Here is a 26,906-nt window from a genome sequence, read left to right on the forward strand (position 1 = left end):
GATATGACTGGTTATTGGGTGATAGCCGAATGTTCGAAGGCTTCTCCCAGCAGTTCCTAACCAGGAGGAGCTAAATCATGGATACTGAACGAGGAGCCTTGAGTTTTTATTGTAAGAGTGTTAGGAAATCAGAGGCCCATGAATGGGCAGAGCTGGTGTTTCTCTGTTCTGACAGTGAATAGCCCTTGCGCCTGGGACAAGTTACTTGGGTTTCAGGGCATGCATTTATGGATGTGAAAATTGAAAAGATTGAGACAAAAATCCCTTCGTGTCAGAACTTTCTGTGATTCTAGATTGTTGAGTGTTTTAGGCCTAGAAAGGGCAGTATTGTCACAGAATCCTTGACTCTAGAAGATATTAAGCAGCATTGTCTCTTGGCTTTTACATGATTTACATCATTACTAATTTGTCCTGTGCTCTGAAGAACTCCTGACAAAAGCAATACAAGGAAGGGAGGGGCCACTTTGCCTCACAGTTGGAGGGCACAGTCCTTTGGGGTGGAGATGGCTTGGTGTCAGGAGCCTGAGGCAGGTGGTCATACTGCATCCACAGTCAGGAAGCAGGGAGAGATGAGCACTTAAGCCTAGTTCCCCTTATATGCAGGCTAGACCCAGCCTACAGAGAGACTCCATCAGTGCTCTGGATGTGTCTTCCCACCTCAAGTACCTAATCTAGATGATCCTGCCAAAGACATGCCAGAGGCTTTCTCCAGGTGACCCTAGATATTGTCATGCCTCTAATTGCTATTAAGCATTGCAGGGATGGATACATCTTTCTTACTGTGAGCTGCTGCATCCTGAGTCTCATCTGTACGTAGGCATTGCCATCAGTATATAGGCACTTGCTTTTGCTTTGTTGTTGCTGCCTTGCATGTATTTATTTGTATGTTGCTGCCACAGCATTTTCTGCTTTAGACTTTTCTTCTCTAGTACTTTGGTCCACAGACAGGGTAGAAATGTTTAAATGCACTTAAATATAACTTGCCGATGGGCAGCTAGGCATTTGTACACGTTCAGAGTTTTTGACCTTGGGGTCACATTCTGCAGACCTCTTCATGAGGATCAATCTCCAGTATCATGAATGAATGAATGAATGAGTGAGTTAGTTAATTAATTAATTAATTCACAGTAGGGAAAAAAACTAGAGAATTACAGCAATCATGTGTCAGTCCTCCTGTGGTAGGTCAAAGGTACAGAGGCGCATTCTTGAGGCAGGAGATGTTTGGGAAAGAACATCTCTGACATGCATTACAAACACCATGCTCGAGACCGTGTTTCAGTGCAGTCCGTTGTTGTATAAACTGGAAAACAGGCTGAGGAAAGCTCCCAGTGGTGTGAAGCAGAAGGAAGAATGTAAAAGAAATGGCAGGAAGGCAAACTGTCAGTGTTGTTACCAGAGCAGGCAATCAATGGAGATTTAGGTTGTGGGTTGTCCAGGAGGCCGAGGAACAAGACAGAGACCCAGGAAGGACCCCGAATGGCATTGTGGGTGCTTGGTCACCCTGTGTGCTGCATCTTGAGTTTGATTGCTTTGAGTTGTGACCTTTGGCTTCTGCAGAAGCATGTAAATAGATCTGCTTCCTCTAGCCCAGGTGAAGGAAGCTAGTGACACTTTCCCTCCTTACTGAGTGCTGTCCACTGCAGTCTCTGGTATCCTTGCTTCCTTGGCATGTGTGGGTGAGTTATGGGCCATACTTATTGCACATAGCCTGCCAATGCAAGAAAGGGAGCTATAATTGCAGAAATTGGGGCAACTTAGTCATTTGCAGTAGCAGATCCCAGCTGTATCAGATGAGGCTGGCTCATGGCAAGTCAGTCAAGGCAAGTTCAGTCGTGATAGAAATTACCTGCTAGCAGCAGGAGGCATGGTTCAGTGGGAGACGTTAGCTTCAGATGCTCAGCATGCTGAAAGCCCCAGGATCAGTCTCCAGTATCATGAATGAATGAATGAATGAATGAATGAATGAATAAATTTATAGTAGGAAAAAAAATTAGAGAATTACAGCAATCATGCGTCAGTCCTCCTGTGGTAGGTCAAAGGTACAGAGGCGCATTCTTGAGGCAGGAGATCCCCTGTAATTGCAGCTGGGGTTCAGACCACCTCACCCCATCTCACACATGGGTCTTCCAGCTTTGGATTTTGAATCCCCCACCCTCCTCACTCTTTTCCTCTTAGATTCTAACACTAGAGATGGCTTCCTAAAACAGGAGGGAGTGCTGGATTCTCTTTGAGATTTGACTGACAGGTGGAAAGTGATGGCTGTCACGGCGGTATTCACCACTGCTCTGTACCACTGCAACAGCAGTAAAGAAACAGACTTAGTTAGATGTGATTTAGTTAGATGAGGCGTGGGTGGGGTTATTTGATTTATAACAACCTACATACTCTTCTCAAATATGCCTTTTCATCTAGGTAGATATACCTGGGGATTAAAGTACTGCCTTCCTAAGCATCTGCCTGTGTTTGTCTGTCATCTCTCATCCTCCAGGGCTGGGGTACAGAATCTAGGAGCCGTCTGCTCATTGAGTTACACTCCCAGCCTCTGACTCCTTTTATGCTCAACACTAGGTCTGCCCTCTGTGTCTGTTCTGTGTCATCCTTGCATTTAGAGAGCATGGGAGAATGTCTACAATATAGCCTGGCAAAGCACAGGGCCTCATTGTAATCTCACAGAATGAATTTTTCTTTTCAGTGTTAAGGATCAAACTCTGGATTCCGCATGCTAGGCAAGCCTTAACCCCAAGCCTTCATCTCATTACATCTCATAAAACTCAATAGTTTACCTCCTCCAGTCTTTGTGGAAGTCCCTAGGCAGCTGACGGTGTGAACGCCACATGACCGATTGCTCCTGGCTCTCTTCCAGGTGCCACACCCCCCGGCTCCCAGGCATCTTCCCAGGAAGCTGGTAGTGCTTCCCAGGCTGGAATTCCTTCTCCGAACCCTATAGTCCCGTGTTTCCCAGAGCTTGCAACTAAAGCTCAAGTTTGCAATTAGATCACTTATATGCCCCTAAAAGATTGTCTTTGTAATACGTGCCAATATTTCATTATTCAGGACAGTCACAGTTCCTGTCCCACATTTCTGTGTCAGTCTGTGCTCCACTTCCAGTTGCTGTATGACTGACATGTAGTTAAGGGAACTCATTTACAATTATATTCATTTGACACATTAGTCTGAGAGTCAGTGGATAGTGTGTAAACAAACAAGTGAACAAAAGCTGGAGAGATGGTCCAGTGGTTATTGCTCTTCAGGGAACCTGAGTTCAGTTCCCAGGACCCATGTTTGGTGGCTGAGCTGCCTGTAACCACAGCTTCAGAAGACCTGAGATCTCTGGAGCCCATGGCCACCCACAATGGCTCACAGTCAAATGGACACATAGACACACATAATTGAATATATATTATTATATATAAATAAGAAAAATAGATTTGAATTTATCCTAAGGAGATTTTTGTTTTATTTTTGAGATGCTATAGAGACCTGGCAGATCTCAAACTGGCTGTGATCCTCCTGCCTCAGCCTCCTGAGTGCTGGAATTTCTGAAATGCCAGGCAGTCTGCTGACAAGGCTTCTGGGCCTGATGGAGAACACGCAGTGATGGAGATATCTGCATGGCTCAGACAGGGATGCTGCAGCAGAGGGACCTGGTGAGCTGGGAGACAGTCAACCAAACGATTCTACTGTCCATTCCACCCAGAAAGGAATTCTAACGTTACTTGGTTGGAGGCTCAAAGAAAGCTAATATGTTTGTGGGTTTTGTTTTTAGGCATTTTAAAAATCAACCAAAATGCTGGGCTGATACTGTGTTTGTGTTGTGCAAGGCCTGGTGCTTAGAAATGCCTTTCTCTAATCCCACTGCTTGGGTGTCTTGTCCTTAGCTGCCAGGAAGGTGGAAGATGCCTTGTGTCCCTGCTGTCTATCTGTGGTGGAGGGCTGCTCAGAGCTCCTAGAGATAGTCTCAGTTCTCCGATTCTCCTCAGGGCAGAGTGGGGCGGAGTGTCTGGGGAGCAGAGGCCTGGGCACAGGCAAGAGGGCATACTATGCTGGCTCCCAAGGTCCAAGCAAATCCAGGTAGGTGACCATGAGAAGCTTCCCCAAAGGGAGAAAGTGATGAGTGTCTCTGCAGAGGATGTGCTGGCTTGGGAGACCATCACTTGTCTTATAAATGTGCCAGTTGGGAGGATCTTACCATGACCTTTGAACCTACCAACTCTGCCCCTGTGAACTCGAGGTGCTTGCTTCCCACCACCAAGCTCCCCATTTCCTATTCTGTGGGAATAGAGTTCAACAGAGTAGTCACTGAACAAGAGTTTCAGTTTCTCAGATGTGTCTGAGTGTTCTCAGTTATTTCTGTTTTATTACTCAGTGCCCTGTGTTGATGTCCCTTCTTCTGTTCCCAAAGCCAACCATACAGGTAATACCCACATATTCTGGTTACAGTCATTTCCCTTCTGCCCCATTCTTGGCTACTCTGGATTGGCACTGAACCCTTCCTTACCCACCCGTGCCTTCTCAGTGTAATTCTGTCTGTGGCCCTGGAACTTAAGTCTAGAACATCAGAGATCTTTCTGATGCAGACATCAGATAGGAGAGAAGCAGAATGGAGAGCTACTGCCCATGTGCCCACTAGGTAGGTCCCTTTTAGAGGCTCTGCTTACCAGCTCCACCCAGGAAAAGGTCTGATGGGCTACAGGTTGGGGCTGGGGAGAGCAGGAAGGGTGTGACCTGGTTGTCACCACTGAGCTTTCCCCTGGGCTGGGGCTCATCTGATGCCTGCAGTGAGTCACAGGAAGGTGAAATGTCTGTCTCTGGTGGTGGCTGAGGTGCAACCTTCCATGTTTCTTCTCTGTGTGTCTCTGCAGCAGTACTTGGCTGCATTCCAGGTGTCCAGTAGTTAGGAAGTGCAGCTGACAGAGGAGGCCAGGGTAGGTCTGGTGATCTAGTGGTGCCTGCTGGTTTTGCTTTCAGGCTTCCTTTGCCTTCGAAGGTGATTAAGGAGGCAGGGAAGCAAGCTTCCCCGCAGCCCCCACGCTCACAGCATCCACTAGGAAGGGAATTTTAGAAAAGAGGAGTTTAAGACTATTGGTTGCCTTCTTGTGGGTGATAAATACTATTGAGATGGGCGGGAGGATGTTACTTTAGCAAAGCTATGAAGTTCTATGCCTCTCCTGCCTCTCCTTCCTCTCCAACTTCCCCACCCCCATCACTCCAGCATTAGAAGTCCTCATGTCTGCTTTGACTCCTTCAGTAGTTCTTCCTGGGCTGCCCAGTGGCTGCCCACCTGTCTTCCCTTTCTCCTTCTTTGATCAGTGTCCAGTTGTGGTCCCTTGCCCTCTTCTGATCAACTCCCAATCTCACCCTCCCCTGGAGAGAATTCTCTTCCCAGTGGACCTGTGGGATGGCTCTGCAGCCTGTTGTAGGAGGGCCCACATCATTCTGTCCTACACTCAGTGCCTTGTGCTGATGTACCTTCTTCTGTCTCCAAGGCCAGCCCTACAGGTAGTACCCACATATTCTGGTTACTGCCATCCCTGTCCTCATGGTACCCAACTCCACCTTTCTACTCACTCTGTGCTTTCACAATGTAAACCTTTGTGGTCCCAGAACTTAATTTGAGAAGGAAGAGAACAAACATCCCAGCTAGAAGGGGTATGTGTGAAGCCATCCAGTTGAGACTGGGCCTGGTACTTACAGAGCTGGGGGGACCAAATGCACGCCCACAATGAGATACCTGGGCAAGGCTGGAGTCTAGAAGATGGCACCAGAAATACCTCTGATGCCACACTGAAGCCCTGGACTTAAGTCTTTCCCAACTTGCTAAGTCTTATGATCACTAAGGGTGCCATGCCCCTGCCTCTGTTGGGAAGGCAGCTGTATCCGGTATCCCCATGGCAGGAATGGGGAGAGAGGGTAGAATGTAGAGGATGTCCCATGATGAATGCTTTAGAGCAGTAGTTCTCAATCTTCCGTATGCTATGACCCTTTAATACAGACTCTCATGCTGTATCAACTCTTAACCATAGATTTATTCTCGCTGCTAAGTTGTGACTGTAATCTTGCTACCGTTATGAATCCTAATGTAAATATCCGATATGCAGGATATCTAGTATTCAACCCCTGTGAAAGCTTGTTTGACCCTCCTCAGTGGGTTGTGATCCACAGGTGGAGAACCAGTGCTTTAATATCTCCCCCCACCCCCTCTCCAGCCTCCGTGTCAGTGTCTAGATGTTTAGTAAGTGGCTGGCGTTCTCACCCTTCATCTTTAGATCTTCAAATCCACACTCAATGCCTTTTGTTTTAGGCAGTTGCTTGGCTAACAAAATACTTCACAAAGAAGTACAAGATCTAGGAGGTGCTTCAGGAAAGTACCTGCTCCACAAGCATGAGGAGCCAAGTCCATTTCTCCAACACTCACATAAAAAGATATCTAAGCGTGGCGGCATGCATTTGTACCACTATCCCTGGAGGTGGGAGGGACAGAGACAGACAGATCCCCGGAGCCCACTGGCCAGGCAGCCAGTTTGAACGGATGATCTCTGAGTTCAGTGAGAGAAACTGTCCTGACAACTTCTGGTCTCCATGTGCAGAGGCACTCGTGTGCCTACATACCACACATGCACATATGCAGACATATACATGCCTGCAGGAATATGAACATGTGCCACTCACATACACGATAACTAACTGTTGCTTCTAGTCCCCAAGGGCACTGCAGGTGTATTTCCTATCACATCTGAGAGTGTTTGCCATCACTGGAGGAATGGACTTCTCCACTGCATATACATAACCTAGAGTGTTTAAAATTATATACATGAGCTTCCATAAGGAAGCCAGCAACAGAGGATAGGCAGACATGCAGCCGGGATCATGTTCCTGTGTACGAGGGGCTATGGAGGGAGACTGCCAGGAGAACCTGGGCCTCCCACACAGCCTGACCTCTGCTGTGTCTTCTGCCTACCCATGATTCATGATTTCTGACTGGGATGACCTTAGCTTCTCCAGGTGATGATCTCTACATGCACGCTTCATGAAGCTGTTCTTCACAATGCAGCATTCTAGTGAGATTCTAGACCCATTTTCCTCCAGACCAGGCAGGCCTCAACTCTGTGTTGGTCTTCATTCAGGTTTCTGTTGCTGGGATGGAGCATCATAACCTAATGCTTGGAGGAAAGGGTTTATTTGGCTTACACTTGCACACTATAGTCCATCACTGAAGGAAGCCAGGACAGGAATTCAAACAGGACAGGAATGTGGAGACAGGTGCTGATGCAGAACTCATGGAAGAGTCCTGCTTCAGTGGCTTGCTCAGCCTGCTTTCTTACAGAACACAGGCTCACCAGCCCAGTGCTGGCACCACCCACAATGGGCAGGACCCTCCTCATCAGTCACTAATTAAGAAAATGCCCTCCAGGTGGATCTTATAGAGGCATTTTTTCATTAAGGTTCCCTGGTTTCAGATGTCTCTAGCTTGTGTTAAATTGATATAAAACTAGCAAGGACAATGTCGGTTAAGAAGAAGGCAAATACTCACTTTACACAGTATCTTCATCCTAAATGAGGGTACTTAGGCATCCAGGCCTGCTGGCAGGCTTCTATATCTGTATCATCTTATCTATATCTATATCTATAAAATTATTGGATATTTTCTTTATTTACATTTCAAATGTTATCCCCTTTCCCAGGTTCCCCTCCAGAAACCCCCTATCCCATCCTCCTCCCCCTGCTTCTATGAGGATGCTCCCCCACCCACCCACCCACTCCTGCCTCCCTGCCCTGGCATTCCTCTACACTGGGGCACCGAGCCTTCACAGGACCAAGGGGCAGGCAGGCTTCTTGCTTGAACACTTGGCTTTCTGAGCTCTGGGCTCACGGCGGGACATTGGCTATGGTGACTGACGAGAGGCACTATCAGACATGAAGCCATCTATGGTTTGCTTCATTGGGTGAATAACTATTACAGGGAAAGAGCTGGTCTGCCCCTTCCCTGCGGGACTGAAAGGCTGGGGGAGTGGCTGCTGTGGAGCTGGCAAACACTGAGGGCTTGGTGAGACCTGATGATCCGGATAACATTTTTCTTTGGCTTGGGAATCTTACCAAAGCCCAACTAGATGAATGAGCAGGATGGGTGGAAAACTTCCCAACTGCTTGCCTGAATGCATTGCCTGGGGTGGAAAGTAAATGACTCATTTTGTAATATTTGAGTTTTCAAATACAGGGTGGAGGTCAAGCTGGGGACCCGTCTATAGGAGAACATGCAGAAAAGGCATCAGGCATCTGGGACACTGCGATGAGGAGAGATTTAGGTCTGTAGGTTTCTCTCTACTTAAGTTTACATCTTTTTAATTCTTTTAATGTGATCACAGTTCTCTCTCTCTCTCTCTCTCTCTCTTTTTCTCTCTCTCTCTCCCCCTGTGTGTCTGTGTGCGTGCATGCATGAATGTGTATGTGTGTGCGTATGTGCAAACATGTGTATGCATATGCATATGTGCATGTGTATGTGTGCACATATGTGTGCATATGTATGAAGTATTTTCACAAGTGTGGGTACATGTGTGTGCGCATGTGTGGTGTATAGTCACATGAGTGTGTGAATGTGTGTGTACATGTGTATACATGAGTGTGCATATGTACACACGTGTGTATTTGTGTGCATGCATATGTGTGCAGGTGTGTGCTGTATGTCCACGTGAGTGTTGGGTGCTCACACCTGTGTAAACCTGTTTACACAGAAGGGGAGTCGGGTGTCATGCTCCATCACTCTCCATCTTCTTCCCTTTACACAGCGTCTCTTACTGGACCTGGACCAGGCTGCCAGGCAGTAAGCCCCAGCAAGCCCCTTGGCTCCAGCCCTCATAGCACTACAGTACTATAGGGTTATAGGTTATAGGTGTTTTCATGACCACACCCAGCTGTATATGTGGGTGCTGGGATTCAAACTGAGGTCCTCATGCTCTGCAGAAGGTGCTCTTCTTCACTGAGCTATCTCCAAGTAGTAAACAGTTGAGCACAGTGTATCGATAATTCACCTTAATTTTGAGGTATCAAAGGTGAAGATGATCTTGTGGGCAGATGGGTTCTGGTGACCTGAGAGGAACTCTTGTTGCCGGGGCTAGCTCTCAGTAGATGTTTCCAAGCCCAAGGGTCATGAAAACATTCTAGCACGAACTGAGAGCTGGAAAATCCTTTCCATATGGCCAAATGGGAGGGAGCTGCATCCCAGGCCAGTGCCAGCTGAAATGCTGCCCTAGTGGCCACAGACTGTTGTCAAAAACAGAAGACCTGGCTCTGATTTCCCCGAACCGAAATCCAGCCCAGTGCTCCCAGAGCCAGCTGTTTGGGGCCCCTTGAGGTAATACCTCAGGGCCAAAATGACCTCCCCTGCCCTGCCTGCTGGGCTAGCCAAAGTCTAATAGATCTTCCCACTTACCTTTGACCAGAGGGAATCACAGCGAATCCCTGTACATAGTTCCTGAGTGTGCCTTGCTTTGTCTTCCTGGTCAAAGATCAACGATTGTGCTCTCTGCATTGCAGTTATCCGTGAGGAGCAAGTTACCCATGCTTTGCTCTTGGTGATGATGGTGTCTCTTAGTGCAAAGCACACAATTAGCATGAATGAATGAATCTCTGGCTTGACTCTTCAACAGTAGAAGACCAAAGCAAACTAACACACACACACACACACACACACACACACACACACACACACACACACACACACACAGAGCCAGTGTTTACTCTCAAGGAATTTATGCCAGGAAACTGAATGACCTCATGGACTCTTTGGTAGCACAGACATAGAAACAGAACCCAAACCAAGGCAACTTTTTTTGTAATCCTTGAATGAGACATCCCTCCGAATAGAATGGAAGACAGGGACTGGATTTCTTGTTTGGAGGGTGGATATCTGGGAGAAATAACCTTTCAACTGAAACAATTTGAGGTGAGGGGTAGTGAGAATCAACATGTGCCCTAGGGATGAGGAAGGTGGCGTGGCCTGAGGAGGCAATGTGGGTTGCTGTGGGCAGGAATAGCACCCAGCAGGTGGGAGCAGTGGGTAGGGATCAGGTAGGGTCTCTAAGTCTCCATATGGGGTCATGCATGCCACTTGGGCTGCCTGTCCTGATTACTACAAATATATGTCACTCCACCCCAAACATGCCCATGCTCTAATCCAATGTGTTGTCTAATGGAAACTGAATTAAGGCTGCCAGTCAGAGTCCTTGATTGGTCCTCCAGGACCAGTTAAATCCTGAGGCTCCTGAAGTGAAGAAGGAAGTCAAGGGGTCAGAATGATCCCCTGGGGTGAGCCCCATGCATACTGCTGCCTAGGTCAGGGAGGTGCAGAAAGGGCTATAGCCCAGGAGTACAGGAGACCCCAGAATATGCACAAGGGAGTTTCTCCTTTAAGGGTCTGGGAGGACAATGGTCTTGCCAACACCTTTCCTCCTAGTTCAGAGAGCCCCATTTCAGACCCAACTTCTGGAAATCTAATGCTGTGTGTTTTGCTTTGAACTGTGTAGTACATGGAGTAACAAATGTGATATGACAGCTTGTTCTATTTTGGAAACACAAAATGCACACACATACACACACACACACACACAAGAAAATTTCAGGAATATAACTAACTTGAAAATTTTTGTCAAAATTAATTCTGGGATTTTTCTAAGCCAATTTTGGTAGAGGAAGGCAAGGACTGGGTCTCTGTCCCTCTCCCTCCCTCCCTCCCTCCCTCCCTCCCTCCCTCCCTCCTTCCCTCCCTCCCTCCTTCCCTCCTTCCTTCCCTCCTCCATCCTTTCTCCTTCCCCCTCTCCTTCCCTCCCTCCTTCTTTCTCTCTTCTTCTTCCCCTTCTCTCTGTTTCTCTTTCTCCTTCTCTCACAGGGAAAATGATCTCTCTCCTCTTCCTGTTCTCTCTTTTCCCTTCATCTTCCCTCCTTCCTCTTTGTTTCATGTCTTCCCTCCCTCCATAGTATGTAGCCTAGGGTTGGCCTGGATCTTCTGCCCTAAGCCTCCTGATTGCTGGATTGAGCCACCGCTATAATCCATCTTTACCATCACATTCCTCACTGCTTAGATCAATGCCTAGATCTTAACAAAACAAGAAAAGCAGCATCAACGAAACAAACGATACAGCTGCTTCTCTGGGGAGTCATGTCCAGTTGAAGCACATGGCTGTTAACTGGATTGCATGGAGTGCTCATACCTTGCATTTTTATTTGAAGGTGAGAGTCTTGGTTAGAACTTGGGTTAAGTTGAAACAAAAGTCATGGTTTAAACTGAGTCACCCTAATCTGAAAACTAAGAACGGTCTGACACCTTTGAAGTGAGGCCCAGCTGTGCCACAGGTCAAACGTCATCTACCATCTGTCCTCATATGATGGTCAGAACGTAGGCTCAGACGGAGGAGACAGGCATGGGACTTGTGCTTAGAGGTGGGTCCCAACCCCAAGGTACCTCAGTGTGTGCATGCAGGGGTCCCGGAATCTGAAGCATAGGATATTTGGAATCGTGTCCAGCATTTTGGGTGAGGGGTTGTTCCTCCTGTACTTCCTGGAACTTCTCAGGAGCTACACGGACTTGACATGCTAACTTGCCCTTTGCCGGCCTCCTAGTGTTCATTTCTAAGCGAATCTACTAATTTTGCTGCATGTTTTCTCTTCCTTCCTCCTCTTCTTCCTCTTTCATTTCTTCCTCCTCCTCTTCCTTCCCTTCCTCCTCTTTCTCTTTGAAACAGGTTTCACTATATAGCCTTCAGTGACCTGAAACTCCCTGTGCAGACCCGACCGCCCTTGAACTCACAGAGATCTGCCTGTCTCTGCCTCCCATACTAGCATTAACAGTGTGAGTCACTATCCCTGCTTCACTATCCCTGCCTCATTAAAACTTCTTAATATCAAAATACAAAAAAGTCTTTTTTTTTTTTTTTAGTGAAACTTGTTTTGGGAAATTCTGCTGTTACTTACTAATATATTCTTAAACTGGTCAGCAGAGCATCTTCTAGAAACAAGGCTGTTTCTAGTGTTTATCTATTCTTCCACCTATCCACTGACTCCATCTTTGCTGAAATACTTGCATGCACCTGGTCCTGGGAAACGAAAGGAAAGAGATGCTCTTCTCCAGAGGAGCCCACACCCTAGGTGGGAAAGAAGACTAGAGAGCAGCTGAGACAGGAAGCAACTGGTGTCAGATGATCTTGGTTCTGAGAAGAGCCCCTGCCAGCTTCCCAGGGAGCATGGTGCCTAGGAAAGAGGCCATTGAGACCAAGAAAGGGGACCATTATCATCATCTGTCAGTTGATGAAAGGACTTGGTTTTGGATCCTGTTTCTGTGGCCACTTCTTGGCCATTTTTTCCCATTAATTTTTCCCATATGGAAACTGATATTATAGTTTATGAACGTGCACAAACAGTGGCTTAGACATCACTGGTTTTAAAGCTCGAGGGCATACTTCTTCACGAAGAACCAGAGAGTGGATGTTTCATGTTCTAAAGGCTCTGTCATTCTTATCCAGCTCCTCCCACCATTGTAGCATGGAGGGATAACAAAATAGGTAATATGAAAATAAATAAACATGGTTGTGTCTCAATAAGACTTTATTAACAAAAGAGAACAGCCAGCTGGGTCTGGCCCTGGCAGCTACAGCTTGCTGAGTTCTGTTCTAGAACAGCTAGTGTAAGTATCATTGTTGGGAGTTTTCTCCAGAGTGAGGCTGTAGGTTTCAGTAGCTTCTCCTGTGAACCAGTGATACCTGGGAGTTGTGTGACTTTCTGGTGTCTTCTAGATCCACACAAAGACATGATAGCAGTCTGGATTTATAACGGAGACTCAGATTGACCCAGTTTCCCAGCATTTCACATCATGGTTAATATTTAACAGACCTCTGAGATTCCAGATCAAACCCATCTTTAGGTCATTATAGCACAGGAATCCAACAAGAAAACCACACTAATCCAGTCCTGGCAGAGGGCTTGACATTGAGTGAGTGTGTGTGTTTTAACTCTAAGGTTTTGAAAAATAAGAATAGAGATGATTGGTTTGGAGCTCTGGGGAGGAAGTATGGTGATTATCTGAGCGGGTAACCCGAGGGAAGCCTAGAGCAAAGAGGAAGGAGCATCTGGTCAGTGTAGAAGCAAGGCTGTGTGAACGGAGGCCCCAAGTGCAGATTAGGGAGAAGGGTGTATCTGGACATCTTAAAGTGGTAAGCCAGGAAAATCTGTCTTTAATAGCAGATTCTGTGGGAAAAGTCATTACGTTCAAAGGCTTGAGTGATCCTTCAGAGCAAAACACTACTCTTTTTAAAGAATGGGTCTTTCCAAGAGCACATTCTAAAATATATGGTGTGTGGTAGGGCATTAAAGAACTTCGAAAATGTCACCACAGGGAAACATCCAGGAAGCCATCTCAGTTGCCCTGCTGGCCTTATGTGCCCACAAGCTGTTCCTTTCTTGGCTGATAAGGGGAAGTGAATGACTTAGGAAACTTTTTTTTTTTTTTTTTTTTTTTTTTTTTTTTTTTGGTAAAACTTTAAAAATGAGAAGCAGATGAAATGTCAGATGGTTCGGAGTGGCTTGAACAATTTTCTCTAGGTCAGATGAAAAGTGAAGCTTGCGTTCTCTGGGGAGCCCGGGGCTCTCCCTGAGTGGGTTATTTGATCCAGCTTCCCATCAGGCTCCGAGCTGTTGCTCTCAGGGGTGGAATGGAGGAAGAAACAGAAGGTTGCAGTTGATAGCTTCCTGGAAGAAGCCTTAGTAGGAGACCACAGTTATTCTCAGCAAGAATTACTTAAACCTTGTGTTGGTTTGCGAGACCTGGATGAAGACTTGGTCTTAGATGTAATGTGATTTGGAGTCATGCACCCCATGCTGTTATGAGGAGCCTGGGGCTCGCTGGCCCACCAGGCACTGCTTCTCACTCGTGAAGGGATCAAACTGATCTGCTCAGCACATCTGTCCTAGCAGTTACAAATCTATGATGTGTATCTGCTCTCAGCTGTTTCCAGCCACGCTGGCCTACAGGCTACCTGAGTCTTCTTCCTTTCCTACTCTTTATTCCAGTGTGTCTTGAACATCCATCTCCCACTTCCATCTCAAGAGCTAGGAGTTGGGCCTTGTTTCTCCCTCGCCTGAGCATGTTCATTATTGACTGTGCAGGGCTTTCTGTGATCTCCCCTGAGCTTCACTCCAGCTCCACCTTCTCAGAGACACCTGGGTGTGACACATAGAAGCCCTCACACCTACCATGATCTTTTTCTGGTGTTTTTCTTACACACTCAGTGTGTGTGGATCATTTAGGTCATTTTCTTACACACTTGCTGTGTGTGAATCAATCAGGTCATTTTCTTACATACTCTGTGTGTTTGGATCAATCAGGTCATGTGAGTCTTTCCAACTTAGTTCTCATTACTCTCAGAATATGTGTCCTTGGTGACAAGGGCTTTGATGGATCAATGGATCTGTGATATTTTGTTCACATAGACCACCAAGGCTGTTGAGTATTGAGTCAAGGAGAGATCCAGATTTCTGACATTGTTTGGAGCCTGAGTCTACAAACTAAATCAGATACTGCAGTTAAGTCTTTCAACAGTGCTGTGAGGTTTTTTTTTTTTTTTTTTTTTTTTTTTTAAAAGCTATTTTCTGTTTCACTCAAGGCTTGCCATTCTACAGCCGAGAGTTATCTTCTTTTACTTCAAAGACTTAAGCAGTTAGTTTTCATTGATTTTCAGCATAGCTCAACATTTACACGACACCATCAGAAGATTGCAGTGAATCAGCAAGTCCGTAGTGACGGCCTGTGCTGACAGCCAGTGCTGCTATGTGCGGGCTTCCCTCCCTCCCTCCTAACCCTCCCTCCGCACGATCACCTGGCACATATTTAGCATAAGGAGAAAGAGTCATACTTAGTCATTTGTAATCCAGTGCTTCCCACTTAGCTGTGGGTGTAGCTTCCAAGATGCCCTGCAGGATTCTGACATCATGGTTGTTATAACATGGCTACCATATACAGTTTTTCCCTATGCTTATGATACATTTCATATATAAATCTGTACAGTAAGTAACTAGTAATAAAATAGACCTGTTATAACAAAATTCTGTACCTTGTTTGAATATTGTTTTCTTTTTCACATACGCTGTGTGCTCACTTAAAGAAAGCATGTTGTAGCTTCTTACATCACTTCTTACCAAGTTACCAGCCTCTGTACTACTGTGGTTGAGACCACAATTAAATGGAATAAGTGTAGCTTGAACACAGGCACTGGGGAGACCTTGAGATTTTACTGTGGAGGTGGCTACAAGGTAACCAGCATGTGGATGCTATACGGAATTCGGAGACTCTGGGCAAGGGAATGAGCTGGATTGGGTGAGGTTTCTTCACACTGCTAAGGATGGTGTATAACCCCAGACTTCATAACCTAAGAGACTGGTTCTGAAATTATTCAAATAGCATTTGTAGAAGGTGTAACTGAGAATAAGACGGACTGGTGCATAAGAGCCTCCATGCTGTCTACACTCCAGTGCACAACCCCCAGCCTGTCTACACTCCAGGGTACAGCCCCCAGACTGTCGACACCCCAGGATACAGTCCCCATGCTGTCTATACCCCAGGATACAGCCCCCAGACTGTGTACACCCCAGGGTACAGCCCCCAGACTGTATATACTCCAGAGTACAACCTAGACTGTCTACACTTCAGGGTACAGCCCACTAGACTGTCTACACTTCAGGGTGCAGCCCCCTAGACTGTCTACACTCCAGGGCACTTTAGGAAATGTCATGTGATGAAAAGAGCTTTCATTGCTTACACATGTAATCATCATCCTTACCAGTAATCTTCCGGTAAATAAGTGTGAAGAAAACAGGAACATGATTCTGCAAAACAAACAAGCGTCATGGTGTGTAGGACCTTGTAGCAAATAGTTTTGTTGATCTGACTGCTGAGTTGCTTTTAAAAGTCAGATTCCTTGCTACATAATTTAGATATTGTAACATTCTCCCCCTTTATAGTATCACAGTGTTGTAAGTGTATATAGTTGTCTGACTACCTCATAACCCACACTTGAGTATCTGTCTACAAATTCCTCATCCTCCTTTCTGTTTAACTTATGCTTCTTTTCCTCAGCTATAGAAGGAGGCTTTGATAATCGGAGTTAGTGATGATTAGCTGTTACTATGTAGCTGGGGCTGAGAGCAGCTGCTGTGGTCATTGTTAATAATGTGCCTAAAAACCTGTTTCTCTTGTTTGTCACAGTCTGCAGTGTCAGAGCTGGACACCTGCTCATTTCCTTCTCTGCCCTGTGAGATCAATGCAACCTGCTCAAAAGAGAAATGATTCATGTTCATTTGGCAGGAAGCAGGTATCTGATAGGTCCTCTAACCTCTAGTGGCCAGCACCCTCGGAGCAGTGGGTTTATGTTACCATCCATTGACTCAGGCCACAGGGCTATAGGGCACCGTGTCCCTGGTGTAGCCTACTCACTTCTTACAGTCACAGAGGTGCAGGAGGAAGCTATGGTTTCAGACCTTTTCCTCCATTTCAAGAGTTGAGTTACGAGTTGGACAATTATATTTGAACTAGAAGTTTGGGGAGTTTTTGTTTCTTCTTTTCTTTTTTTTTTATGTGGCTCTTTTGGCCAGCTCTCACACTGACTAGCCCAGACTGGCCTTAAACTCCAGATCTTCTTGCCCCTGCCTTTGAAAGCTGGGCCCCTGTACTCTCTGCTTGAAAGATTTGACACAGATTATTTTTAAATTTTTTTATTGCTATTTCCACCTTTAAAAAATGTTTCTTTGAGCACTGTTTCCCTTTATTTTTGACATTTTTCTCATAAAGCAGCTTCACTTTTTATGATTAAAGGAACCCACGGTCAGTGTGATACAGAAGTACAAAATAGGAGTTTGAAGAAGTGATATTTTAAATTGTAGGCTGTATTTATGTGAGTCATTCCTTTGCCTGCATATACAGGTTGTATATGTTGCCATTCTGTTAGTTAGTTAGTTAGTTAGTTAGTTAGTTAGTTAGGTTGTTAGAATTTGCTGCTATCTGCAGTTTGAACACCCATTGGTCTTTGTCAAGAAGAAACTATAGTATAGCAAGTGACCGTTTGTCAACAAACAGACCTGGAGGAAATCTAATCAACTTGGCTTTGCATCTAGAAGTACTTGTCATGGGGCTTGAACATAAGCTTGATCTTAGGGGATCAGGAAGCATCACATCAGCAATGAAGTCGAGGAGCCACAGGATCTATCCATGGGCACCTACCCACTAAGACCTGGGTTGTATCACTTCTGTCCATGAGTATACCCTGTCATTGGTGCAGCCTGGTTTCCCTCTTGATTTCAGAGTTACCTCAAGGAGAACAAGGAATTTGTGTTGTGCTAAGCATTGTCTGTAGGCTGTATGTAAAGTCTCATAAATGCACATTCACTTAGGATCGTGACTTAGAAAATATAAGAGAGTTAGAGAATCTGCTGAAGGCTTGTAGCATTATGCACATCTTACTAAAAGGGCAGCCACTGGCTCATGGGGCTCCCTATCCATGAAGCCTTGGAGGGTTACCTGGTAAGATGGTAACAGGGATCTTACTTAAATGATGGAGAGAAAAGGTGAAGGCTATTAAGATCCAGTCTGCATCCTTCACCTTCCTACCATACTGAGAGTATGTGGGCAGCGTATGCACAGTGACCTCGAGCCTGTCCTGGTTTGCTTTTCTATTGCTGTTATAAAAAATGAACCAAAAACAACTTTGAGAGGAAAAGATTTATTTCATTCCTCAGGTTACCATCCATCATACAGGGAGATCTGGAAGAACCTGGGGCAGGAACTGAAACAGAGGCCATGGTGGTGTGCTGATTATTTACTGGCTTGCTCCTCTTGGTTTGCTCATCTTATTCTATTATACAACCAAGACCACATGCCCAGGGATAGCATCAGCCGCATCAATCATTAATCAAGAAGTGCCTCCTCCGCAGACTGGTCTACAGGCCATCTGATAAAGGCAATCCCTCTATGCAGTTTCCCTCTTTGTAGATCAGGCCTAGTATACAGAACAGCAAGCTTTTTAATTTGCTATTTGCCTAGGTGTCTTCTAGGTAGCAAGGATTAAAATCTGGCCAGTGTCATCTTGTTTTGTGAAAACATAATCAGTCAAAGTTAGGGAAGGACAAACTTGCTTTCACCAGGATTGAAGGTGGGAGTGGATCTCAGTGGTCCCAGGAATTCAGAGAACGATCAAGTTGACTCAAAGTACATGTTATTCTCGACCCAGCCTTCCACTGGGGAGTCCACCCTTTGCCTCTGTCATAGTTTACTCACTATGCTGGCTAATCCAGAGACTTTAGACTTTCTGTAACACATTTTCCCATGCTTACAGATGTGTCCTGGTCCTTGGAATGACTTGTGATGTTCTTTAAGGTATCTGGTGAGACACTGGGTGCTGTGTTCACCAAGATGCCTTACAGAAACAGTATGTGCATTTAATTATAATTGTGATTATTATCATCCTTGTTATAATCTTAATCTTAAATTATAGGGTTGGATCTTAGATTCAGATGCTGTGGTAATATCAGAGCATTTTATGTAAGCACATACCTGTCATGAAGCAAGAAGAGGTTTTCTTCAATGGCTGCTACCTATTTGTTCATTTTGTGGTTAGGAGTAGAAGTTATCAGATGTTGTGGTTTGTTTGTTTGTTTGTTTGTTTGTTTGCAGAGCTGAGGATTGAACCCATAACTTTGTATGTGCTAGGGATACTCTATTACTGAGCTACCCCAACAATCTCTACCAAAGGCTTTAGAAAATGTGTGTGTGTGTGTGTGTGCCTATGTATGCAAATATACATAGGTATAGACATATGTGTACAGCAATAACTCAAGCTGACAAACTGGGGAGCTTGTCATGCAGGAAGCTGCCCCCGAGGACGGAGGATGCTGGAGTTCTGTCCTCATTGAGAGGATTGTGGTTCTTACTTTAGCTTCCTCGGCTTCATGTGTCCTCGGTGTCAGTTGCTAATTGGACTGTGAGTACCTTGGGACCAGTGGCTGCCCCTGGTTCTCTATCAGTGTCCATTGAGGCTTACTGACATGTCCATTGACGTATGAGAGATGAATCTGGTTTCTTAAAACCAGCAGGCTGGTTTAGAGGAGCAGAAACATGTGAACTGTGGATACTGTTGATGGAGTCGACTTTAATATGTACTTAGTGAAAACCACCAACATTTACTTAACTAATAATCCATTACTTAGGAAAATAACTACAGGGCTGTAGATATTGTTCTGGTGTGCAATATTCTAAATCTCAAGTCACAAAAAAACAGTCTTCCTAACATAATACGGGCAAATGCTCAATGCTGTCAGTCAGGATAGTCTGTGACTTACTTATTCTTTGTCTCAGTGCTGCATGATTGTGCAGACATACAACACACACACACCTACACACACACACACATACACACACACACCACAGCTGTCAAGATGGAGCACAAACACCCCAGTGTGCCATGATCACTCTCCTTTCCCTTTTCTAAAGGCATTGCATTAGGCCTGGAGAATTGTGACTGGAGCCCCTCCCCCACCTTGTCTCCGCTGGCTGGCTGTCTCCACATAGAGCCCTTTCACTTTGTCATTGTCCTTTGCTTCTATACTTGTCCCTTTCACCAACAATCTAGTTTCTTACTAATGGCTTTCTTTGAACCGATTCCGGCCTAGATTTAATGCTAACAGAATGAGAAGCTGAAGTAGCAGTCTGTTAAGTATATGTGTAAGGAGCTGGCCCATGCCTGCTCTGTTAGCAGGCACGTGTCGTCTTCCTACCAGCGGAGGCCTTTTCTTGGAGTGTTGTTTTTGTTTTGTTTTTATTTGGTGTTATTTATTTATTTATTTACGACTTGAAATTGTTTTGACAATTTTATTACGGAGGCATTTAGTTTTTAGAAGCAGCCATATATTGATTGATGAGTGTTCTGTGATGATCACCGTTATCATCGCTGTGGCTAAGGCAACTGTAAAGGTTAAGATGAAGGAAGGGTCAGCCCCCTGAGCCCACGGATTTCTCAACCTCTGCAGACCAAGAATGTTCAGAGCAAACAGACCCCTGTCCTGAACATACACTGACTCTCCTCATTGTTATACTGTACACAGTGCACTGTAACAACGAATTCCATGGCACTTGCTTGTTAGTATTACAGGGCATCTGGAAATGAAGGACAGCTCTGGGGAGGCTGCTGGGAGGTTATTCAAATACTCCATTGGACTGCTTCAGGACTGCCAGTGTGCAATTGGCTATCCACAGGGAACATGGAACCAATCTCCTAAAGATGACCTGACCACCATTGTCATGTTCATTGACAGATCAATGAATGAATCAGGACTGATGTCCCTGAACAGGAAGCAAGGCAGTCTAGTAAAGCATCCCTGGGAAGAAGCCTGAAAGGCAGCTTAAGAATTGAGAGTCTGGAGGAAGTGCCCGAGGCTCCGTGAAACTCTCTAAGAACCTGCTTCCCTTGCTTCTGGATATCCTGGAAGGAGACTGAGAAATACCCAGCATTTAGAAGCCAGGTCCCATGACAGGCAACATTCCTCAATCTCTAGAACAGGGACCACTAGATGCCTGACTATAGGGCCTCAGACCCTGCTTATGAAGGTAGCTACCACTGGGGTAATTTAGAAGTACATGAACCAATACCCTGGAAGCATCCATATGATATGGGCAACTGCTTCTGTCAACCCAATGCTTTTAGATAGAAACCCTGCCCTAAAGCTAGGCTTCCTACCCTTCCCAGACAGGCACACCTAGTACAGAAAGTGGGGGATACTTTTGAGAAAGAAGGGAGTGTCCCCAGAGAGATAGACAAGAGCTTCCTTGTGGCCCCAACATTCAAGTCTGTCTCTCTCTCTCTCTTTTTAATTGCATGAGTACCTACATGTATGTATGTGTCTCACTGAGTACCTGGTGCCCACAGAGCCAGGGTGTCAGGTCCCCTGGAACTGGAGTTGTGGGCACTTGTGAGCCACCTGACGGTGCTGGGAAAAGACCCTGAATCTTCTGCATGGACAGCAAGTGCTCTTAACCTCTGAGCCAGCTCCCCAGCCCCTCTCCTCCCTTTTCATATCAACTAGGAAGTGTCTTCTCAGTGGTCCAGTTTTGTTTTATTTTATTTTTCTAGATCTCTCCTTCCCATACCCTCAGTCTTTATATGAGTTTGACTAGATTTTTCAGTTTCCACCTGTCACTAAACTTGATTTTGCACTTTTCTTTCTCCCATATTGTCCTGACTGCAGTGAGCAGACCCCCACCACCACCACTACGCCGCCCTACGAAGTGGCTATGGGTGCTGAGGAAGTTTCTCTGTGTAGTTATCACATCTGTCTTTTGTCTTTGAGCAAACTGCATTCCTGCAACAAACCAGTGGCCTGTCAGCTTTCAGAATCATTCCCGGTACCTAGGCTACTGATCTCCATTGAAGGATTTCTCAACCTATACTTCTACAGCCCAAGGTGTCTTCTGCTCAGCAAGTAGAGGGCCCTGTTCTCAGGGCTCTGTAGGGGAGGTGGCCAGATAGAGATGTGTCATCTGGGCAGAGATGAGAACCGCCTTCTCTGGCCTGTGGTTTGCTTCCCCTTTCCCTCTTTCTTTTCATGTGAATGTCTCTCTTGTCTCTTCCTTCCTTCCTTCCTTCCTTCCTTCCTTTCTTTCTTTCTTTCTTTCTTTCTTTCTTTCTTTCTTTCTTTTTTGATGCTCTCTTCACTCCTCTTCTGAAGCAGCCACGTTCCTCCATAGGTTAGGACACTGGGGAGTAGCCCCAGGGGGAAAGACACTCTCTAATAGGTCTAGCCCACTTTATAAGGCCTCCAAAGCAGTTTAGTAATACACGGATTTGTGGAGAAAGAGAGAACATGATTTATATATGTATACATGCAAAGAATGGTCTGTTTTCATATGCACCACAGCAGTCTTTGTGGCTTCAGGTAACTAGTTAATGACTGTCTGGATTTCACCACGTGGTAGTGATAATTATTTTACCCTGCGGAAATTTCTCATGGACTGATTGATTACTAGCTGTCTTCTACCCAGCTCAAGGTGTTTGCCTCTGGTTCTAGAAATAAGCCCCATTCCCTGGATAGTAGCTAGAGCACATTTCCGCCATGGGTTGGAGTCTCCATGGTGCTGGGGCATCTTCAGCCTGCTGAGCACTCAGTGCTCAAGTGAGCTCCTTCCTAGCAATTCCAAAAGCAGATACAGGAAGTGATGAAGAGACTTGCCTTGAAATAGGTAGAAATAGCTCGGAGCCTACAGGAAAGCATTGCCTCCAGACATCACTGTGGACCTATGGCCTTGCTTTTGCTCTGCATCTTGGGGTAGGAGCCGTGCGGTGTCAGCACCTCTCCCAACGGAGCCATCAGAATGCCACGTGGGCAGTCACCCATTTCAAATGTGATCAATGATTCTCCCGGCCTCGCTGTCATTACACTCAACACCTTGCTACACAAGATGTGTGGAGGTGTGTATGTTGACGATCATTTTACTCTAGAGACTTCTAGTACAAATACACTGGCTGTTCCCATACTCAACAACCTTTGAGGAAAGTAAGGGTTCAACTGGACTCTAGTATTCAGAGACAGTTTTCTAAATCGCCCTTTGTGGGTGCCTTAGATGGCCTGCTCCCGCCTCTGTGCATCCAACACCCGTTCCTCTAAGGGACCCAGAATTGTCAGGGCCTCTTGGATGTGACATCTAACTCCCAGAGGAGGCCATCTGCCCTTTTGCTTCCAGGTCTTCATGTGTTTAAGAGAAAGTATGTGAAGTAGGATGGTCTCCTTTTATTGCTAGATCTGAGCTCTGTAATTGCAGCCAAGGGCTGGGTGTTGGGGGAGGTGTTATATTACTTACTGTTTTCTTTCTTAGACTTTAAGAGCTTGTTCTCTCTCTCTCTCTCTCTCTCTCTCTCTCTCTCTCTCTCTCTCTCTCTCTCTCTCTCTCTCTCTCTCTCTTTGCCAGAGAGCTCAGGTAGATAACTTGGAAGACCAGAAAACTGAAGCAGTGGGGATGAAGGTGTCTGCATCTGAAGCCATGATTTAACTGTTAAGGTGAGTCTTTGTGGCAGACACAGACATTTTGGAAATAGCACTGACAGGGCTGTTTTCTGCAAGCAGATGAAGGCACACAGTGAAGGGTGGCCCCAAGAAGTGTAAGCCACTCTGGGGTAAGCATGTGTCTCTAACTAATCGGGACATTAGTTCTCAGCAGTCTTGTATCCTGCTGCTCCAGTTGGGACTTCCAGGAAAGGGAAGTCAAAGGACTTATGGGTGGTTCTTATGAGCTGAGCTACGGTCCTCAAAAAGCTTTGACTGTCTCTGACTTAAACATTTTAGCTTTTAAGATAAACACATTGTGTAGTCCAGGCTGGCTCCAAACTCATGATCCTCCTGCCTCACTCAGTGTCACAAATGCTGGGATTATGGGTACAGCCCATCAAGTTCATCTTACTTTAGACTTTTTATAAAGGAACAGAGCCGGTGCAGAAAGGGAGGCAGAGATGTACGCTGCGGCTGTTATTGGCCTACCTCGAGGTGGTGTTTCTCCGAGTGTTTCCTTGAGCACAGATTCCAGGCTGCTCATGCAGTGGTCATGGGTGGGGGTGGGGGGCGTTGTCAAGTGACTAGGGAACATTTTATTGAATATCTTTCTCAGAACTAAGGGACCCTGCAAATCTCCATGGCTATATGTGACCAGCATCCCACGTGTGAATTAGATAGCTTCTGAAAGTCAGCCACAAGTGATGATGGACACTAAGGCTGTAGTTATATTGGGATTGGTAGCACTGTATGCAGAATGTAAATACTACAAGCAAACAAACGGAATTGCTAATATACGAGGGCTAGAGAGAATGACCCCTAGACCTAGATGGCGTGGCTTTAATACTGAGTCAATGTGGCCTCTGTCTTCCCGGTTCCTTGCCTACAGAGCACTGGTAATTATATCTGCCTCATACAAATGGGCTTGACAAGGACAGACCAGACTGTATACAGATGCCATCAGATTTATTCATACAATGAAAAGAGCTGAGTTCTTTGACCCAAGTTGAAGGTTGATATGATGACTAGCTAGGGAGAGATGGAATGCCATGCAGTAGAGGCTTCACATACGTGAGAAGTAGAGAGCTAAGCAGAAGGTAGGCAGAGGGTAAGAGGGTGGGACAGGACTGAGTCCCGCGCTTCATTGTGTTTAACCACACTCAGGAAGTCCGTGTTGGCAGGGGACTTCTTCACCTGAAAAGGACATCAGGACAAAGCCCATGGCTGTCTCACTCTGAACAGGCAGAAAGCTTTCCCCTAATGGCAGAGATTCGAGGGGATGTGTGTCCTCATGACTTCCCCTGAGGATGTGTGCCAGTTAATTTAAATCTATAGGCTTGACTAAATGACAGGGTCCTGAATAGCTGGCAAGGTGAAGTGAGTGTGTGTGTGTGTGAGTGTGTGTGTGTCTGTGTGTATGTCTGTGTGTGTGAGTGTGTGTGTCTGTGTGTGAGTGTGTGTGTGTGTGAGTGTGTGTGTGACTGTGTGTGAGTGTGTGTGTGTGAGTGTGTGTGTGTGAGTGTGTGTATGTGAGTGTGTGTATGTGTGAGTGTGTGTGTGTCTGTGAGTGAGTGAGTGAGTGTGTGTATGTGTGTGTGTGTATTCTTTTGGGAAGAGATTTGCTTGTGAGCCAGTAGAACGCATGAGGAAGATCTGCCTTCCATGTGAGCAGCACCTTCCAATCAGCTGGGAGCCCAGATATATGAAGAAGGCTGAGAAAGTCTTAATGTCCTCTTTCTTCTGAAGTCGGGATACCCTTATTTTCAACCATTGGACATTAGCAGAACTCTAGGAACTCTGGACTCAAGTCTTACGCCATATCCCTGGGAGTTCTCAGACTTCCTACCCAACTGGACTGACAGGTCCAGCACTGCATTCTCTGTTCTGAACACTGTGGACTTGGCCTGAGCCATGTATTAGACATCTTTGAGTCTCTCCAGCTTGTAGGTGACCCATTGTGGACTTAATCCTCATTCTCAAAAGACCCAGAATCCCTAATAACATCTCTAATCTATCCATCTATCCACCTGCTCATCCATCTACCCATCCATCCATTTGTCCATCTGTCCATCATTTGGTTTGTCTGTCTTCTTGGTTCCCATCTCTCTGCTATACCGGGGAGACTGTTTCTCAAAACTAGATTAGAGGACTGATAGTGTGTGTGCTAGAGTTTGTAGCCAGGGCAGTTTTTGCAAAGAAATGAAATGCGAGACTATCCAATTAGAAAGGAAAAAAACCAGAACCATCTCTGTGTGCAGTGGCATTATTTTATGTAAAGAATCCATCAAGAGTGTGTGAGAGAGTGGACAAGTTCATGAGGTTATATGGGACATAAAACTTATGTAACAAAAAGTCAGTTGTATTTTTAAACTTTAAATGAATAATGTAAAATGAAGTTTTTTCCATGTGGTAGTATGACAAGAATAGGAATAAATTTAACAGAAGATGTCAAAGGGAATACTCTTAACTATGAGACATTATTGAAATAGGCAATCGTGAAAACATTCCATATTCATGAATAAATATAGTTTGTATTATAAAAGTACTCAATATTTCTAGTAGGACAGGATTGGCACATGCTGTAACCCAGCATGTAGACCATGAAGGCAGAGAGAGTGGTGAGTTTGAGGCCAGGCTGGGCTACATATTAAAGCCTTGTCTCATAACAAAAAGAAAGCCAAAAATTCAGTACTTGCCAACTTTATCCACAAATTCGATTCAGTCTCTCTAAAACTTCAGTTGGATCCTTTGCAGTTAATCCTATGACTGATGTGGAAAATCAGTGGAACCAGGATGACCACAATAGGCCAGAGAACAAAACAGAAAGCAACCTCCTGATTTAAAATTACTACGGAATCACAGTAATCAGGACTGACCATCGCCTTGGAAATACAGACTCGGAGGGGTACAACTGAAGGTCTAGAGACAAATCCATACACTTGTGCTTGATTGATTTCTGGCAGTGTCTTTAGTGACAGCTGACGGTCCACATGCAGAAGGATGAGCATGAGTTCATACCTCACGCCATATTGCAAGAATTCACGACAAATCAAAAACATAATATATGAGCTGCGACTTTAAAAGTGATCGAAAATTCATAAGAAACTAGATGAAGATGTTAGCTTAACTCCTTTCTATGGAGCATGGTTTTTAAGATACAACATCAAAAGCAAAGTGGTAAGAGAGAAATACATAAAGTGACCTTCCCCAAGATTAAAAGCTTCTGTTTATCAAAGTGAAGGAGCAAGAGAGTCAAAGGGCTGGAGAGGGGGTCAGAGGTCAGGAACTACTGTACAGTCATGAGGACCAGAGTTTGGATCCCAGCATCCACGTAGGGAAAACAACAAGAACAACAGCAAAAAGCCAGGTTCCATTCTGTGCACACGTGTAATCCCAGCACGGAGACCACAGAGGTAAAAGGAGCAGTGTGGCATGCTGGCTGCCAGCCTAGCTGAGAAATGCAAGGTCCAACTTCATCAGGAGACCTTGCCTCCCAAAAGAAACAAGGCTGAGAGCGGTAGAGAAAGACAGTGGACACTCTGAAACATGCCCCTTCACAAACCAAGAGTAGAAAATGGACAAAATCGTTTTAAGTCATATGTGTGATGAGGAGCTTGGCTAGAACATGTCAGGGTTTTTATGGCTTGAAAAACAATGGACTCTGGGTAAAAAGCCTGGACAGATGTATCTGTAGAGAGATAAGCTAGACTCAAGGAAGCACAGGAGAAGGGTTTTTAACTATTATTTTTCCTTAGGACATACAGCCCAAGGACAGTCAGACACGTCATCCCTGGTTGAGAGACACATAAAGATAGGCATGGTGGGTATTGGTGACGTGG

At 45.5% G+C, this 26,906-nt stretch overlaps 1 protein-coding gene across 2 annotated transcripts in view; it reads left to right on the forward strand.

Moving 5' to 3' along the window:
- The window catches only part of Svil (supervillin), a 192,062-nt gene that overhangs the window by 31,646 nt on the left and 133,510 nt on the right, over nucleotides 1–26,906 (forward strand). The window contains exon 2 of one of the 2 annotated variants that reach the window (XM_076939619.1): nucleotides 22,991–23,079. The exons of the other annotated variant lie outside the window; for it this stretch is intronic. The gene's annotated coding sequence lies outside the window, so the exon portion shown is untranslated. The remainder of the gene's footprint in view (nucleotides 1–22,990; nucleotides 23,080–26,906) is intronic. 2 annotated transcript variants of the gene reach the window in all.

Source organism: Arvicanthis niloticus, chromosome 8, assembly GCF_011762505.2.
Source record: "Arvicanthis niloticus isolate mArvNil1 chromosome 8, mArvNil1.pat.X, whole genome shotgun sequence".
In the NCBI taxonomy this organism is placed as follows: Eukaryota; Metazoa; Chordata; class Mammalia; order Rodentia; family Muridae; genus Arvicanthis; species Arvicanthis niloticus.